At 44.3% G+C, this 18,737-nt stretch overlaps 2 long non-coding RNA genes across 15 annotated transcripts in view; one reads left to right on the forward strand and one right to left on the reverse strand.

The window, feature by feature from the left end:
• Positions 1-1,819, forward strand: part of LOC149124399 (uncharacterized) — a 51,946-nt gene extending 50,127 nt beyond the window's left edge. For 2 of the 3 annotated variants that reach the window (XR_016214902.1, XR_016214909.1), the window contains one exon: positions 1,419-1,819. This is a non-coding gene — a long non-coding RNA (uncharacterized LOC149124399). Of the gene's footprint in view, positions 1-622; positions 799-1,418 lie in introns of all 3 variants that reach the window. The other variant, XR_016214908.1, reaches the window with a different exon arrangement.
• Positions 1-18,737, reverse strand: part of LOC103349148 (uncharacterized) — a 74,991-nt gene that overhangs the window by 24,521 nt on the left and 31,733 nt on the right. The window lies entirely within an intron of this gene.

An 18,737-nucleotide genomic window follows, 5' to 3' on the forward strand; every position in this document is an offset into this window, starting at 1 on the left:
GGAGTGAGGGTCTGGATTAGCCTCTCCTCTCCAGGACATTGCTGAGAACACTGCTTTCTGGGACCCAGAGACTTTGAGGATATGGGTGGAACCCCTAGGTAGTGATCTGATCACCTGCTTTGGAAAATATCGATACAGAAAGGAGGTAGAATGGAGTAGGGGTAGGGATAGGGAATGAAAGCACCCTTGGCTATGTGGTGAAGATAAACTTCACCCTGTGAACAACCCCACACCATTCCAGGGGTTAAAGCACTGGGGTAGAGGGAAGCCATTGGTGTAGTCACCAGGGCTGAGACAGAGTCACAGTGGCATCTGTGGTCCTGTCTTCCTGATTCCTTCAGGCCTGGGTACTCTTGGCTATTAATGAATGTGTACCTTTCTGGGGCCTTGCCCCACAGCGATGCCAGAAAACAGGGTAATCCCTCTGCCCTCCACTCTTGGAACCTGGCCTCCCTCTTCCTTGTCTGCCTCCCAGCCTGTAGCAGTCTATTTTTAGTCTGGAAAAAGTCCTTCTGCTCTCAGGTTTCTTGAGCTATGGCCAGTCTCAGGAGATCCCTTCGAGAAGTATAAAGCCAAAGCCAGCCAGACTTGCAGGTCAGGTCTGTGTCCTGATTGTCCGTAGGCCTCCTGTGAAGCAGTGGGTGTCATGTTCACGCCAGTGGAAGGAAGAGTGGAATCAACAAATGGAAAAAAGGACACATGTTCTTTTTCTTGCCTTCTGTGATGTCTGCTCCACGCTGACGCTGATGGCCTGGGGTCTGGAACTTACTGGTTGGGAAACACTCCCTGAAGCTGAAGGTGAGGTTGATCCCTACCCAGTGGTTTGAATTAGAATGGGAGAGAGGTTGTTGTCCAAAGTTAGCGTTACCATAAATAAGGCAGCGGCAAATTCCTGGCCATGTTCTGTGACCTTCTGCCATCCCACAATGATGAGATGCTTCTCCTCTGTACCCTTAGAACTCTCCCCCTTCTGGCCACACACATCATATTCTACTGCAGCGGCTGCCTTCCACTCCTGCTTCTCTCTCTATACAGCTAGCCCTTGAGCTGGGGACCAGCATTTGTTCATCTGTGTACCCTAAGCCTCTGCAAGGTAGAGACTGAATGAGTAGAGATTGAGTGACTAACTCTCTGGAACATCGTGGCCTCTCTGCCTGCCACAGGCAAGTGGTCTATCATGGTGACCGAGATCTGTGTATGCAAATTGTGGGTGACATCAAATGCAGCAGCTCAACAGGAAGTACAGTCAGTAGATAGGAAGCAGAGCTTAAAGCAAGCCAGACCAAATGTAATGCTCAAAATGTGAAATCTTGGACTTTTCTTTCTTTTGCTGTTTTTGGTTAGCAGACGTAGGCTAACCATGCAGAATATATTGGAAAGTTTCATATTTTCACTTAAGTATTTTTTTTTTTTGACAGGCAGAGTGGACAGTGAGAGAGACAGAGAGAAAGGTCTTCCTTTTCCGATGGTTCACCCCCCAATGGCTGCTGTGGCCGGCTTACTACGGGCAGCGCACCGTGCTGATCTGAAGCCAGGAGCCAGGTGCTTCTCCCGGTCTCCCATGCAGGTGCAGTGTGGTGGAGAGGGCCATGCCAAGGTGGCCACTGGCAAGCGAGCATCAGTTACTCAGGAATGGCTTTGGAAACTGCCTGGCAACAGGCTGTGATTGGATGGCTTTGGAAACTGCCTGGCAGGCTGTGATTGGATGGGGCATAGACCGCCCCTTGACCAGATTGGCTGGTCTTGGCTATATAAGATGTAGTTTCAATTGAAATAAACGAGTCTGCCGGCTGCTCGCCTCAAGCCTGCTTTCACCCGACTCCAGGCTGTGTGGTGACTCCGCGCCTCTTGTGCGCCTCTTGCCCCCACCACGCTGTCCCTCTCAGAAACGAATCCACTGCAACATTGTTGAGAAATCAACGGCAACATCTGGCGTCCCAACGTGACTGAGAGAAAAGACAGCCTGTCGGACTCGGCGAGGTCCCCCCTGGATTTCAGCAAGAAGGCCCCTCAGTGTTTTGTGTGCTGTTCGGTTCTGTGAGGGTGAGCACAGAACCCCCTCCTTCTCCCCTTTCCTTGTCCTCGTCCTCGGTCTAAGTGACCCCAGGTTAGGCACACACCGCCCTGAGGCGTACATCGCTTCTCGGCTCCTCCTTTTACTTTCAGTTTGCCCAGCGAATTCACATAAGGGACTGATCATCCCAGAATTCAGAACCAAGTCATCTTCCCTCACTGAGAGAGGTGACGCTCCGGAGACACCGTGTGGGCATACGGCCTTGACATAACGAATCAAGGAAGTCCCCCACTAAGCACAGGACATACTTACAATCTGATACACCACTATCTGTTTGTCTAATGTAGGGAAACCTCCTGCAAAATGCCATCAACAGCTGAGGTGCTAGGAATTTGCTTTGTTATGGCAGCAGTGCTGTGCGTGTCTTTCCTTTGGCTAGAGCTGGCATGCCGTGCCGCTCTTAAGCGCTCAGACATGGGAAAGATACCCCCCTCTCAGAATCCTGCACAGATTATCAAACACAGTGAATCTGTGAGTGATAAGAACCTGACACTCCAGGTCCCTGTCTCACAGACAATGATTGATGACTTAGGGAGAGGAGCTCTGACAGTGAAAATAACGATGTAGCAAAGAAGGTAGCAATGCCTAGTCAGCCACCCCCCACATACCCGTGGGATGAACTTAGAGAACCTCTAGACAATAACTCATGCGAGGTCATCCCATCTGCACCCAGTGAGGATCCCCACATTTGTGGCAGTACTCGGACACCCCAAGCTCTTAGGGCAGCCGCTAGACCCCATCCCACCTGCACATTTGCTGTTAATGTAGGAGCGGACGCAAAATTCAGGCCCTGGATTCCAACACCTGTAAAAAGGCTTCTGCTAACCAAAGGTCGAGGATATGCTTGTGTCTTTCCAGAGAATGTGGGACAGCCCATTTGGGTACCAGCCAGAAACATCAAGCCTGCAACTGACAGCCAACCAGAACCAGCTGAACAAGACCGAGACTCCGCCTTGTTAGCAGACGCACCTGCCCTATCATCCAACCCTGAGAAACTGCCCATAGCCATGCCTGTTACTGTTTTGTACCCCACTAGCTCTGGTCAGCCACTCAGATGGCCCACAGCCTGTGTGCGGTCATGCCATTCCTGATAACCATTATTCCTCATTCCTCTGAGCAAGCAATCCTGTGGTCTCTCGATTTGAGCGCTGGTTAGTCAATGACAGGAAAGATCCCCTGGGGGACAACCTAAGACAGGCACAGCTGCGTACGGAGACCACATGGAAACGGGGTCACCAATGGTATGGCCAAGAATCATGCCTCCCATTGCTCAAAACTAAATGAAAGGGGGGAAAGAGAGGGCCATGCCAAGGTGGCCACTGGCAAGCAAGCATTAGTTACTCAGGAATGGCTTTGGAAACTGCCTGGCTATAGGCTGTGATTGGATGGCTTTGGAAACTGCCTGGCAGGCTATGATTGGATGGCTTTGGAAACTGCCTGGCAGGCTGTGATTGGATGGCTTTGGAAACTGCCTGGCAGGCTGTGATTGGATGGGGCATAGACCGCCCCTTGACCAGATTGGCTGGTCTTGGCTATATAAGATGTAGTTTCAACTGAAATAAATGAGTCTGCCGGCTGCTCGCCTCAAGCCTGCTTTCACCCGACTCCTGGGCTGTGTGGTGACTCTGTGCCTCTTGCCCCCACCACGCTGTCCCTCTCAGAAACGAATCCACTGCAACATTGTTGAGAAATCAACGGCAACAGTGCAGGGCCCAAGCACTTGGGCCATCCTCCACTGCACTCCCGGGCCACAGCAGAGAGCTGGCCTGGAAGAGGGGCAACCGGGACAGAATCCGGCGCCCTGACGGGGACTAGAACCCGGGGTGCCAGTGCCGCAAGGTGGAGAATTAGCCTAGTGAGCCGTAGCGCTGGCCAAGTAAAATATTTTTACTTAATCAAGTCATATGGGAATTTTCAGTTCCTTAAACGTCTGGTAGAACTTGCCGGGAGAGTTAACTGGACTTGGGGATATTTTGGTGCAGATATTAGACCATCTTTCCAATTTCTTCTATGTTTACTGAGTTGTTGAAATTTCCTATTTCTGCCCTCAGTTTGGTCTCCTGATTCCTAAAAAGTCATGTGTTTTCCCTCTGACTTTCAAATGTATTAAGTTTTCTGTAATGTTCTCTCGTGAACTTGTACTATATGGGAGTGCTTCAGAATATTCATGGGAAAATGGAACTAAAAGATAGTGCATATTTCCCATGAGCTTTTTGAAGTCTCCCGGATTTGCAGTAATGTTACCTTGTTCATTCCTGGTTTTCTCACTTGCTTAGATTGAACTAGTCACAGATTGTCCACTTTATGTTCCCTCTGCCTCCCAAAGTATATTTATGGGTTCTATTGGACCATTTAATTGTTTTCTGCTTTTATATTTACTTATTTGGGGGTATTATTTTGATAGTCTTTTCTTAGCTTCTTGAGTTGAAGTCTCAATTCACCTATTTTAAAAATAGCCTACTTTCTAACAAATGTATTAAGGTTATATTTTTTTTTAGTATGACTTTGGCTGCATCCTACATATTTTTATATAGAGTGCCTCTTACAATTCATTTCTTATGAGTCCATGTTCTGCAGTTTAAATATTTTGGAAGAATTATTTCTTTTCTAATTGAGTGAACAATTTTGGGGAACAAATTTAGTTTTCTTTTTGGCTGTCATTTGTTGACTCAAATTTTCCTGTAGAGTTTTTTTTTCTTTTTTTTTGGAGAGGGTTACAATTTGTTTTTAGACATAAAATATGCTCATCTTTTGTGAATACTTCACATCTGTTTAGACTTAATACTTCTTTGATGTTGAGTCCAGAATTCCTTATATTGCTGTTACATCAAGCTTGATGATTGTGTTTTTTCAAGTTGTGTTGTTCTTTGACTACTGATTTCTGAAAGAGAGAAATTAATCTGTGAATTAGCTATTGCTGTAAAACAGACCAGCTCAGAAGTCAAAGGCCCACAATAGCAACCATTTATTATCACTCAGGTATCAGTGGTCAGCTCTGTCGTGAATGTAGCCATGACATGAGGGGGGCTGTGATCCTAAATGCTGGTTTATGGCTGTAGTGGTAGACTGAGATGTATTCTGGTCCCCTCTGTGTGTCTGTGGGTTAGCTGGAAGCACTACACTCCACAAGCCAGCAGTAAATAGCAATGACCTTTCCAAGCCAACGTGTTGATCCAGGAATCAGGAGGGCATGCACTTATGTCAGGAATTAGGCTCTACCCACTGAGCTCTCTCCCCTGAGCCTGGTCTGTCACTCTAATGAGCCATGCAGTGGTTTAAATAGTCTCCAAAAGATATCTATGCCTCTATGTCCTAATCCTGACACCTGTGAAATGTGGACTTATTTGGAAATTCTTTGGAGATAGAATCAAGGATCCTGATATAGATAATCTTGGACATGGAATGGGCCCTAAATCCAATGAACAAATGTCCTTATAGTAGACAATAAAAGAGGGGCCCGGTGCTGTGGTGCAGCAGGTAAAAGCCTTGGCCTGCAGCTCCCTGCTAATGGTCTGGGAAAGCAGTTGAAGATGGCCTAAATGCTTGTGCCCTGCACCCACATGGGAGATTCGGAAGAAACTCCTTGCTCCTGGATTCAGATCGGCCCACTCCGGCCATAAAACAAATCTGATAAACTAAGGGGCTTATAAGCAACAGAAACTTCTCACAATTCTAGAAGCTGGGAGTCTGAGATCAGAGTGCAGACTGTGCCCTCCCCTTGAGGAAGGCATAAGGCAACTCCTGGAACCTCTTTAGAAGAACCCTAATCCCTCTCATGGGGGCTGCACACAAAAAAATTAGCCCTCCTATGTCCCTTATCTAGGAGTAAGCTCCCGTAATTCCCTGGACATGCAGGCTACTTCTTCCCCCAATCAGGCTGTGCCGGAATTTGGGATCTGTCTCTGGTTATGGGCCTGAGAGCAGTGAGGAGTGGGGGAAGCAAGGCTTGGAGGGGACTGAGCATCTCTCTCTTTTTTTTTTCTTTCTTTTTTTTATTTGACAGGTAGAGTCATACAGAGAGAGAGAGACAGACAGAGAGAAAGGTCTTCCTTCCGTTGGTTCACTCCCCAAATGGCCGCCACAGCCAGCACTGTGCCGATCCAAAGCCAGGAGCCAGGGTGCTTCCTCCTGGTCTCCCATGCGGGTGCAGGGCCCAAGCACTTGGGCCATCATCCAATGCCTTCCTGGGCCACAGCAGAGAGCTGGACTGGAAGAGGAGTGACCGGGACTAGAACCCGGCACCCATATGGGATGCCAGTGCCGCAAGCAGAGGATAAACCAAGTGAGCCATGGTGCCAGCCCCATTGGGATTGAGCATCTCTTTGTGAGGCCCCAGTTCAAGTGAGGTCAACATGATATCCAGGCAAGGGAAAATTGCTCTGTCCTTTGCAGAGGGTAGAGGTTGATTGTGCCAACTAGAGTTCAGGAGAATTTGGGGCTTCAAGGTTTACTAGTGGCTAGGACTGTGGTGTGTTAGGCTAAGCCTCTGCCTGTGGTGCCAGCACCTCATATGGGGGTGAGTTCCAGTCCAGCTCCCTGCTAATGGCCTGGGGAAGCAGTGGAAGGTGGTCCAAGTGCTTGGACCCCTGCAACCACATGGGAGACCTAGAGGAAGCTCCTGGCTTCGGATCTTCCCCGCTCTGGCCATTGCAGCCATTAGAGAGTGAAACAGAGGATGGAAGACTGCTCTCTCTGTATGTAACTCTGCCTTTCAAATAAATAATTTATTTATTGGACTCAGCTACCAAAATGTCCCTAACTCAGGTCTCAAGTTCCCACTCTTTCCTTGTTATTTACCACATAGTCTTTGCAGCTGTGCCGTCAAAGTGAGATGCTGGGTTTGATTTTCAGCACAATCTGATGTGTGACTGCAGCTGAGAAGGGTACGCTGAATGGCTGCTTGGGAGGTATTAGAAGGAAAACAGCCAACATAGGTTCCAAGATGGTGGACTTCTCAGAAACCAGGCAAAACCCTACAGGCTAGTAAGGCTTGGACTATATCTTGCCATTCTCTAAGAGAAAAAAATTGAATTGTCATCTCAGAAATATTATACCCTGCAAAGCTCACATTTGTGAATGAAGGTGAAATAAAGACCTTCAATAACAAACAGATTGAAAGAATTTGTTACCACCCGTCCAATCATACAAAAGATGCTTAAAGAAGTGTTGCACACAGGGGCTGGTGCCATGGCTCACTTGGGTAATCCTCCGCCTATGGCTCCAGCATCCCATATGGGCTCTGGGTTCTAGAGCTGGTTGCTCCTCTTCCAGTCCAGCTCTCTGCTATGGCCTGGGAAGGCAGTGGAGGATGGCCCAAGTGGGAGACCAGGAAGAAGCACCTGGCTCCTGGCTTCGGATTGGCGCAGTGCCGGCCATTTGGGGAGTGAACCAATGGAAAGAAGACTTTTCTCTCTGTCTCTCACACTGTCTATAACTCTGCCTGCTAAATAAATTAAACAAAAAGTGTTGCGCACAGAAACACACCAACATGGTCATCACTACAAAAGAAGATAAAGGAAGAAAAGCTCTCAGTTAAAGATCAAAGGAAGTTCAAAGTATAAATTAGGAATATCTTTGGAAAAAATGGCAAGGCAAAGTCACTACCTATCAATAGTCACATAGAAAGTAAATGGCCTCAACTCTGCAGTTAAAAGACACAGACTGGCTGAATGGATTGAAAAACAAAACCCATCTATTTGCCGCCTACAGGAAACACATCTCACCAACAAAGACTCATGCAGACTAGAAAGGATAGAAAAAGATATTCCACACCAATAAGAAACAAAAAAGAGCTGGTGTAGCCATCTTCATTTCAGACAAAATATACATTAACACGAAAACTGTTGAGAGACGAAGGGCACTATTCAATGATTAAGGGATCAATTCAACAGGAAGATTTAACTATTGTAAACATATTTGCACCTAATTACAGGGCACCTGGCTATTTAAAAGAAATGTTAAGGGATGTAAAGGAAGACTTAAACTCCAATAAAATAGTATTAGGGGACTTCAGTACTCCACTTTCAGCAATGGACAGATCAACCAGACAGAAAATCAACAAGGAAACTGCAGATTTAATCGACACTATAGACCAAATGGACCTAACAGATATCTACAGAACTTTTCATCCTACAGCTGCAGAATACACATCCTTCTCAGCAGTGCATGGAACTTTTTCTAGGATTGACCATGTATTGGGCCATAAAGCAAGTCTCAGCAAATTCAAAAAAAATGAAAACATACCATGCATCCCCTTGGACCAAAATGGAATGAAGCTGGAAACAGCAACTCGGGAATCTCTAGAACATATGCAAATACATGGAGACTGAACAACATGCTCCTGAATGAACAGTGGGTCATAGAAGAAATCAACAGAGAAATAAAAAAAACTTTCTGGAAACAAATGAAGATGACAACACAACATATCAAAACTTATGTGGTGGGGCCGGTGCAGTGGCATAGTGGGTAAGGCCACTGCCTCCAGTGCAGGCATCCCATATGGGTACTGGTTCAAGTCATGGCTGCTCCTCTTCCAATCCAGCTCTCTGCTATGGCCTTAGAAAGCAGTAGAAGACGGCCCAAGTCCTTGGGCCCCTGCACCCACATGGGAGACCCCGATGAAGTTCCTGGCTTCGAATGGGCACAGCTCTGGCCATTGTGACCAACTGGGGAGTGAACCAGCGGATAGAAGACCTCATTCTCAGCCTCTCCTTCTCTGTGTGACTCTGACGTTCAAGTAACTAAAATCTTTAAAAAAAAAAAAAAAAACTTAGGCCATACAGCAAAAGCAATGTTAAGAGGAAAGTTTATATCAATAGGTGTCTACATCATGAAATTGCAAAGGTACCAGATAAATGGGCTATGAATGCATCTCAAGTATCTAGAAAAAACAACAGCAAACCAAACTAAAAGCTAATAAGAGAAAATAATTAAAATTACAGAAGAAATCTACAAAATTGAATAAAAACAATTCAAAAAACGAGCTAAACGAAGAGCTGATTGACACACAATTGGCCCAACTAAATAAAAGAATATAGAAGACCCAAATCAATAACATTAGAGATGAAAAAGGAAATGTAACAACAGACACCACAGAAATAAAAAGAGTCATCAGAAATTACTACAAAGAGTTGTATGCCAACAAACTGAAAAACCCAGCAGAATTGAATAGATTCCTGGACATATACAACCTATATTGAGCCATGAAGATACAGAAAACCTAAACAGACCCATAACCAATATGGAAATTGAATCAGTATTAAAGGCCCTCCTGGGAATAAGAGATGGAGGAGGTAGTCTGTAACTGTAAAACAGTCTAGTTCTGCATACAGTCCTACAGACTCACCTCTCAGGGTACAGCTTGAGAACTAGTCAGGGGCTCCAAACCCATAAGAATCGGTGGTATAAATGCCATCTTCACTGTTAAAATGGTCTAAGTTTAAAAGGGATGACATAAATAACATCAAGTACCCAGTAAAAATAACAATCAAAAAGGAAGGAAGGACCAACATGGGAAACAGTCTACATAGCAGACTCCTAGAATGACATTCGCAGTAAATAACACTCTGACTTCAGAATCAACCCTTAAGCCTTCCAGGTCAGGCTGAAAGGCCTGCAAGAGCATTTCAGGCATGGAAAGCAAAGACTCTGTGACAAAAAAAAATATCCTATACAGAGGATCTCTCTGAGACCTCAGAGGAAAGAAAGGGTCATGAAAGAAGGAGACACTCTTCTCTGAAGGGAGAAGAGAACATCCACTTTGCTTATGGCCATGTCCAAATACCGACAGAGTCTATGGTTACAAAAGGCTTCCGTATCATTGGCAGCACATGGCAAAAACCTCAGATGATCACTACATCATAACCAAAGAGTGTTAATTGCTTTAAAAAGATTTTATTATTTATTTGAAAGAGTTACAGAGAGAGGTAGAGACAGCAGTCTTCCATCCCTGGTTCACTCCCCAGATGGCCAAAATGACTGGAGCTGTGCCAATCTGAAGGCAGGAGCCAGGGGCTTCTTCCAGGTCTCCCATGTGGCTGCAGGGGCCCAAGGACTTGGGCCATCTTCTACTGCTTTCCCAAGCCATAGCAGAGAGCGGGATTGGAAGAGGAGCAGCTGGGACTAGAACCGGTGCCTATATAGGACGCCAGAGCTTCCAGCCAGGGCTTTAGCCCACTGCGCCACAGCGCCAGCCCCCAAGAGTGCTAATTGTTAAAGGAACAACAGTAGTCACTGTGCACTTGATCCCCATGTAGAACCTCTGTCCCTATTGAATTGTAATATGAGAACTGACTGCAAATTCTCTCCCCAAATTGTACTGTATATGCTGTGTATGTGATGGGTGCAAATTGTTGAATTCTATAATTAGCATGAGTTGGTCCTCTGTATATAAAGTCATACTAAAAATGAACCCTAATGAAGGAGGAGATTGGAGAGAGAGAGGTAGGTAGGATGGGAGCTGGGTGGGGGGAGAGAAAGAAAGAACCACTGTATTCTTTAAGTTGTATCTATGTAAAAATGCATTCATTAAAAAAATAAATGCCCTAACAAAAACAGTCCAGGAACAGATGGCTTTACTGCTAAACTCTACTCTACATTTTAAGAAGAACTAACTCCAATTCTTCTCAAGATATTCAAAACAATTGAAAAGAGGGAATCTTCCAAAATTTTTTCTATGAAGCCAGCATATCCTTAATTCCTAAACCTGAAAAAAGATGGAGCAGAGAAAGAGAATTTCAGATCAATTTCCCTGATGAACAGAGACACAAAAATCCTCAACAAGATTCTAGCTATTAGAATCCAACAAAAACATCAGATCATCCACCCAGACCAAGTGGGATTTATCCCTGGTATGGGAGGATGGTTCAACATTCGCAAATCAATCAATGTGATACACCACATTAATAAACTGCTGAACAAAAACCATATGATTGTCTCAATAGATGCAGAGAAAGCATTTGATAAAGTTCAACACCCTTTCATGATGAAAACTCTAAGGAAATTGGGTATAGAAGAACATTCCTCAACACAATCAAGGCAATTTATGACAAACCCATGGCCAGCAACCCATTGAATGGGGAAAAGTTGGAAATATTCCCAATGAGATCCAGTACCAGACAGGGATGCCCACTCTCACCACTGCTATTCAATAGAGTCTTGGACGTTTTAGCCAGAGCCATTAGGCAAGAAAAAGAAATCAAAGGGATACAAATTGGGAAGAAAGAAGTCAAATTATCCCTGATTGCAGATGACATGATTCTTTATATAGGGACTCCAAAGAACTCCACTAAGAGACTACTGGAACTCATAAAAGTGTTTGGTAAAGCAGCATGATTTAAAATCAATGCACAAAAAATCAACAGCCTTTGTATACACACAGATATATATATATGCCAAGGCTGAGAAAGAGCATCTAAGATCAATCCCATTCACAATAGCTATAAAAAACAAAATACCTTGGAATGAACTTAACCAAGGATGTCCAAGATCTCTACAATGAGACTTACAAAACTTTAAAGAAATGGGAGATGATGCCAAAAAAATGGAAAAATCTTCCATGTTCATGGATTGAAACAATCAACATCATCAAAATGTCCATCCTTGGGGCCGGCTTGGTGGCATAGTGGGTTAACGCCCTGGCCTGAAGCGCCAGCATCCCATATAGGCACCAGTTTGAGACCCGGCTGCTGCACTTCCCCTCCAGCTCTATGCTATGGCCTGGAAAGCAGTAGAAGATGGCCCAAATCCTTGGGCCCCTGCACCCACGTGGGAAAGCCAGAAGAAGCCCCTGGCTACTGGCTTCACATCAGCACAGCTCTGGCCATTGCAGCCAGTTGGAGAGTGAACCAACAGATGGAAGACCTCTCTCCATCTCCCCTCTCTGTGTAACTCTTTCAAATAAAATAAATAACTCTTTAAAAGAAAGTCCATTCTTCCAAAAGCAACTTATATATTCAGTGAAATACCAATCAAAATACCAAAGACATTCTTCTCTGATCTAGAAATAAATGATCCTGAAATTCATATGGAGGCACAGGAGACCTCAAATAGCCAAAGCAATCTTATACAACAAAGACAAAGCCAGAGGCATAACAATACCAGATTTCAAGTCATACTACAGGGCACTTATAACCAAAACAGCCTGATACTGGTACAAAAACAGATGGATAGACCAATGGAACATAACAAACACCAGAAATCAATCCAAACATCCATTACCAACTTATATTTGATTAAGGAGCTGAAACCATTTCCTGGAGCAAGGACAGTCTGTTCAACAAATGGTGCTGAGAAAACTGGATTTCAACATACAGAAATTTGAAGCAAGACCCCTACCTTACACCTGACACAAAAATCCACTCAACATGGATTACAGATATAAATCTATGACCCAACACCATCAAATTATTATAGAACATCAAAGAAACACTTCAAGATACTGGCACAGGCAAAAAACTCTTGGAAAAGACCCCAGAGGTACAGGCAGCCAAATCCAAAATTAACAACTGGGATTGCATCAATTGAGAAGTTTCTGTACTGCAACAGAAATAGGAAAGTGAAGAGGCAACTGACAGAATGGGGTAAATTATTTGTGAACTATGCAACTGATAAAGGATTAATAACTAGATCTACAAGGAGATCAAGAAAATCCACAACAAAACAAACAATCCACTTAAGAGATGGGCCAGAGCTGGTGCTGTGGGGCTACAGGTTAAAGCCTTGGCCTGAAGTGCTGGCATTCCATATGGGCGCAGGTTCAAGTCCCGGCTGCTCCTCTTCCAATCCAGCTCTCTGCTATGGCCTGGGAAATAGTAGAAGAGGGCCCAAGGATTGCACCCACGTGGGAGACCTGGAAGAAGCTCCTGGCTCCTGGCTTCGGATAGGCTCAGCTCTGGCTGTTGCAGCCACTTGGGGAGTGAACCAGTGGATGGAAGACCTCTCTGTCTCTACCTCTCTCTGTAATCTTTCAAATCAATAAAATAAATATTAAAAAAAGAGAGATGGGCCATTGAGTTAAACAGACATTTTTCAAAAGAGGAAATCCAAATGCCCAACAGACACATGAAAAAATGTTCAGGAACACTAGCCATCAGGGAAATGCAAATCAAAAGGTACAATGTGGTTTCACCTCAACCCAGTTAGAACGGCTTTCATCCAGAAATCAACAAACAACAAATGCTGGCGAGGATGTGGGGGAAAAGGCCCCCTAATCCACTGCTGGTGGGACTGCAAACTGGTAAAGCCACTGTGGAAGACAGTTTGGAGATACCTCAGAAATCTGAATATAGCCCTTCCACATGACCCAGCCATCCTGCTCCTCAGAATTTACCCAAGGAAAATTAAATAGGCAAATAAAAGAGCTATCATCACCTCCATGTTTATTGCACCTCATTTCACAATAGCTAAGACATGGAATCCACCTAAATGCCTGTTAACGGAAGACTGGATAAAGGAATTATTGGATATATACTCTATAGAATACTACACTGTGGTTAAAAAAAATTAAATCTGGTCATTTGCAACAAAATGGAGGAATCTGGAAAACATCATACTGAGTGAAATAAGGCAGTCACAAAGGGGCAGATATCATATGTTCTCCCTGATCTGTGACAACTAACTGAGCACCTAAAAGGAAACCTGTAGAAGCGAAACTGACACTATGAGAAGCAGTGACTTTATCAGCCCTTTTCCTGACTGTCATGAAACAGCTTACTATCTTATTCTTTCTGCTGTTTCTTTTTCTACTTAATACCATTGGTTGAATTCTTTACTTGACACAGAATTATTCTTAGGTGTTAAAAGAATCAATTTTCAATTGTATTTAAAGAAATGAGGGGGAATAAGAGAGTCAGGAGATATAGTTTGGGACACGTTCCCACGGATTTACCCCAAGAGTAAAGCTAAAAACTTGCCATAGGACTCCAAATCCCATTAAGTTGACAGGTACCAATGCCATCTTACTAGTTAAAATGATCACTTTAAGTGCTTAACTCCTCATAAAGATAGGATTAAATGTCAAACGGATCACATAATACCAAGTGTCTGCTAATAATAGATAGAATTATAAAGGAAAAAATGATCCAATATGGGAAGCAGGTCACACAGACTCCTATAATGACAAATGCCCTAAACAGCACTCTGGCCTCAGAATCAGCCCTTCAGACATCTGGATCTGGCTCAAAAGCCCATGAGAATATTTCAGGCATGGAAAGCCAAGACATTGTAGCAAAAAATGACCTTCATGAAAGATATGTGAGTGAGATCCCAGTGGAAAGAAGGGACTATCGAAGAAGGAGGTACCTTTTTCTGAAGGGAGGAGAGAACTTCTACTTTGATTATGGCCTTGTCTAAATAATGTCAGAGTTTGTAGACTCAAAGGGCTTCCATAGCCTTGGGTTATTACTGGCGTCATAAATAAGAGTGTCAATTGTTAAATCAATAACAGGAGTTGATGTTCACTTACTTTCCATGTAAGACCTCTGTCCTTAATGAGTTATACTATGCAAATTAACAGTAAAACTACTCTTCAAACAGTACTTTGTACTTTGTGTGTCTGTGTGGGTGCAAACTGTTGAAATCTTCACTTGGTATAAAGTTGATCTTCTGTATATAAACATAATGAAAAATGAATCTTAAGAATGGGATGGGAGAGGGAGTAGGAGGTGGGATGGGAGTGTGGGTGGGAGGGAAGGTATGGGGGGGAAAACCGATATAATCTGAAAGTTGTACCTATGAAATTTATATTTATTAAATAAAAGCTTTCTAAAAAATAAAAGCATTACATAATCAAAATAGAATATAAATTCATATAAACACTTGGGAAAATTCTTCAGTAAAGATAAACATGGAAACTCTATGACCTATAAAATCTGATTTTAATTATAAATCCAAAATAAGTGTGTGCATATGTTTACCAAGACATGAATAAAATATTTAAACATCAAAAAGGCTAACAGCTAACCATTTATCAATCTGGGACCAGTTAGATGGTTGTGTTCACTTTTTGGGAAGTTGTCAAGGTCTACAGTTATGATACATGCAATTTTTTAGGTTATATCACAATTAAATTTTACTCATAAAAATAATAAAAGCTTCAGTATAAGTTCTCTGGCTTCAAAAGTGTATTTGTGGTTGAATGCCCTGAACCAGTCATTCTCTGTTCGTAAGTCTCTAGTTCTGTCATAAATATCCACACTATTACAAAATCATTTTAATTAATGTACTTCCATAGCAATTCAGTGAGGCTACTATTCATTCTCCAAGGGTACTGCCTTGTAACGAATCCTTTGTAAACCAGAGTCTGAGGCAGGGATCAAAATGCTAACTCTTCATCTGGGAGATGCACACTCCCACAGGAGAGAAAAAAGGGGGAAGTGAAACAAGAGAGTGTTTGCAGCAATGTGCATTCGTTCACTACTGCTCTGACCACCACTTCACCGTGAGGCCATAAAGCGACACTGCAGGTCTGTTGCTGGAGTATTTAGGGCACCACTCAAAATCTTATCATCACTCTCACTCCACTCATGTCTGCAGCCACCAGCTCTACACAGGCGGCAACCGGTTTGACACAGGTGCAACCTTACCATGTCTTCCCTTGGGGTTTCTCCTCCAACGTCAACTGGTAATGAGAGCTGTTGGCTAAGCGCTCCCCTCCCAGACCCAAGAACAGCGTTTCCGAGATACATTTCCCAAACTCCTTGGGCCACTGTCCATCACCAATTACCAGTCACTGGCTATAGTGGCCCATACTTAACAATGTGTCTTTGCATTGGTTTTCCCTCCTTCTCTGTCTCACTCTCTCCTTTCTCTCACTCCTGCTCCCTAGGATCACTTCCCCAAATGGCCCTTGGATTTGAGTCTGTTTTAGGAGGAACCAAGAAAGCAAAATCATTCAACATATGTTCATCTGGCATGCATCACAGATCACAAGCAGAACTGTACTCCAAAGTGGTCCATGGGGGAAAAAAAGAGGATTGTGTCTGGAGATTTCCTATCTCTCATTTTTCACTCCTCAAACCTTACTGTTCAAGCAGACAACTCCCAGTCCTTCAGGGTTGTGTCATCCGGTCCCTTGCCATGCTTGAAGGATAGGTGGGGGCAGGTGAGAGATCCATCGAAAGAATCCAACAAGGTGCCTAAAATTAGTGAACCATGGAAGGGAGGAAACCATATTTGGAGAAGCGGGAGAGTTCAAAGTTGTCAACTTCGACAATCTGCAGAATGTTCCTACGGAGAGTATTTCCAGAAAGCTGTCACAGCTCAGATATGAACTCAAGACAAGAGGCTAGAGGAGACAGGATTTAGGAATGGCCAGGACAGAGGAGCCTGGTAGCCTTGGTGAGGATGATGCCAGTCTAAAGGAGGAGGCAGAATCCAATCAGAGCTCAGGGTCTGATGGAGGCAGATGATTTGGGGGAAGAGAAGTCAGTGGAGAGGACAATCCTACTTAGAAGAAAACCAGGAAGTTTCTCCATTGTAGAATAAAAGGAGAGGGGTCAGGAGTGGGCAGATCATGTGAGGAAGTCAAGCAGATGGAAAACAGGACGAGTCTGCCGTGAACGATAACTACAAAGTCATCAGACGGCCTGTGAAAACTCTGCTTAGGCAGGACTGTGGGCCTGGCAGACTGCAGTGGTTGAAGAAGCCGTACTGGCCTCCAGCGACACTCCTGGAAGAGCTGTAGGGTGTTAGCAGGGGCAGGGAATGGCAGAAGTCAGGGGAGAAGAAGGGCAGCTAACACTCCTCCAAGAGAGGGGCTTCCTATGTTGTCCTCACTGACTGCACTCCACGATCCTGGGAGAAAGGGACCAGCCCTGGAGGAGAGAAGAGGAAGCTGAAGCTCAGGGCCATGAAACCGAGTTTGCGCCCAGAGGGCCTGACTAGGACTTTGCTGCTCCATCGGACTGGCAGATGAAGCAAAGATGTGGGAAGGGCACTAGGAGGGACCGAAATTTATGTGCAGCCAGAGGAAAGGAAGGGCTGGAAGACATGAAGAGAGAGCAGAAATGGTGGAGACAGAGCTAAGGGTTGGGGGGGGCGGGTGTCAGGGGCATACAATCCAGTGGACAATTGAGCACACAGAACCATGGTCATGCTCTTATCTCTGCCTTGGGCTTTTTATTTTCCAACATCGAAAAGAACAGATTCTCAGACTTCTTTGCCCAGAAATTAGGTCATGTTGCTCACTAAAATAGCAGTGGGCCTAGGAAGGCAAACAGGTGGGTACAAGAAGCCTGTTAGTCACAGACCTGAAACATTTCTCTCTAGGGATGAAAGCAATGTTACATAATGAACAAGAAATACCAGTCCTGCTGTGAAAATGGCAAAAGAATGTCAAAAAAAAGCTTTCTGTTCCTTGTCTATAATTTTTTTATTTTGAAATAATTGCAGCGTCACAGGAAGCTAAACAATTAAGTCTTAAAATGAAATGATATACTTTTCCCAGCCGATTGCAAAAAAAAAAATAGCAATATCTAATGTTGGTAAGGGTGCAGGGAGTAGGGGCTGCTTGTAGGATAATTGCCTTTATAATCAAACACCCATGTACAGTTTGATCTAGTCATTCCAGATACAGAAGAACGGCTCACATATTGCACAAAGGAGCTAACTGTCCATCAATATGGATGTAAATACGTCACCAAATGCGATTGCATTCACCCATGAAATATAGATTCAGAAAACAAATGTTTATCAAGCCAGGAAGTTGTCCAAAGACACTGTTAGCTACAAAAACGCTAATTGAAAAACAGTGTCAGGGTATATCATGAAATTATTGATTTAAACACAAAAACATTTGTCTTTATAGATGTTGCTAGTAAAATGGCTCAGTCTCATCTATGGCGTGATCTACACCCGACACCATCCTAGGCTCTAGCCCCCGCTGCCATTGCGGGGGGCCACATGGTCCAACCACTGGTGTCGGCTCCACCCCCATCCTAATGGAATTCGCTGCTCCTACTTCCCGGCCCACCTCCCAGCAAAGTTTTAAGAGGACCTGTTCCTGAACACGTCTCTCTCTTGATCTCTCTCTCATGCTCTTCTTCTCCCTCTTTTCCTTCTTCACCCCTTCCCTCCGGTCTGTTGGGTTTCCCCCAGTAAACGCTTTCTTTTACTCTGGTGTTTGGTGTGTTTTGTGCAGCCTTTCAGATGCATTAATGCCAAAGGAGAGAAATGGGATTGGAGGAGAAGAGAATCAATGTAGAATTTCATGTTATTGGCAGTTTTTAAAAAATATTTATTTGTGTATTTGAAAGCCTGAGTTAGAGAGAAGGAGAGACAGACACAGAGAGAGGTCTTCCACGCACTGATTCATTCCCCAGATGGCCACAACAGCCAGGGCTTGGCCAAGCAAAGCTGGGAGCTTCTTCTGGGTATCCCACATGGGTGCAGGGCTAAGGACTTGAGTCATCTTCTACTGCTTTCCCAGGCACATTAGCAGGGAGCTGGATTGCAAGCAGAGCAGCCAGGACAGGAACTGCCACCCATATGGGATGCCGACACTGCAGGCCCCTATTGGTACTTTTTTTTTTTTTTTACCATTTCACAATGAGAATATGTTCATGTGACATTTGTGTTCTTGAAAAATATTTTTAGGGGCTAGCATTTTGGCATAGCAGGTAAAGTTGCCACCTGTGATGCTGGCATCCATAGGGGTGCTAGTTCA

The sequence above is a fragment of the Oryctolagus cuniculus genome, chromosome 10, assembly GCF_051225735.1.
Source record: "Oryctolagus cuniculus isolate XC-2025 breed Fujian yellow rabbit chromosome 10, ASM5122573v1, whole genome shotgun sequence".
Taxonomy (NCBI): Eukaryota; Metazoa; Chordata; class Mammalia; order Lagomorpha; family Leporidae; genus Oryctolagus; species Oryctolagus cuniculus.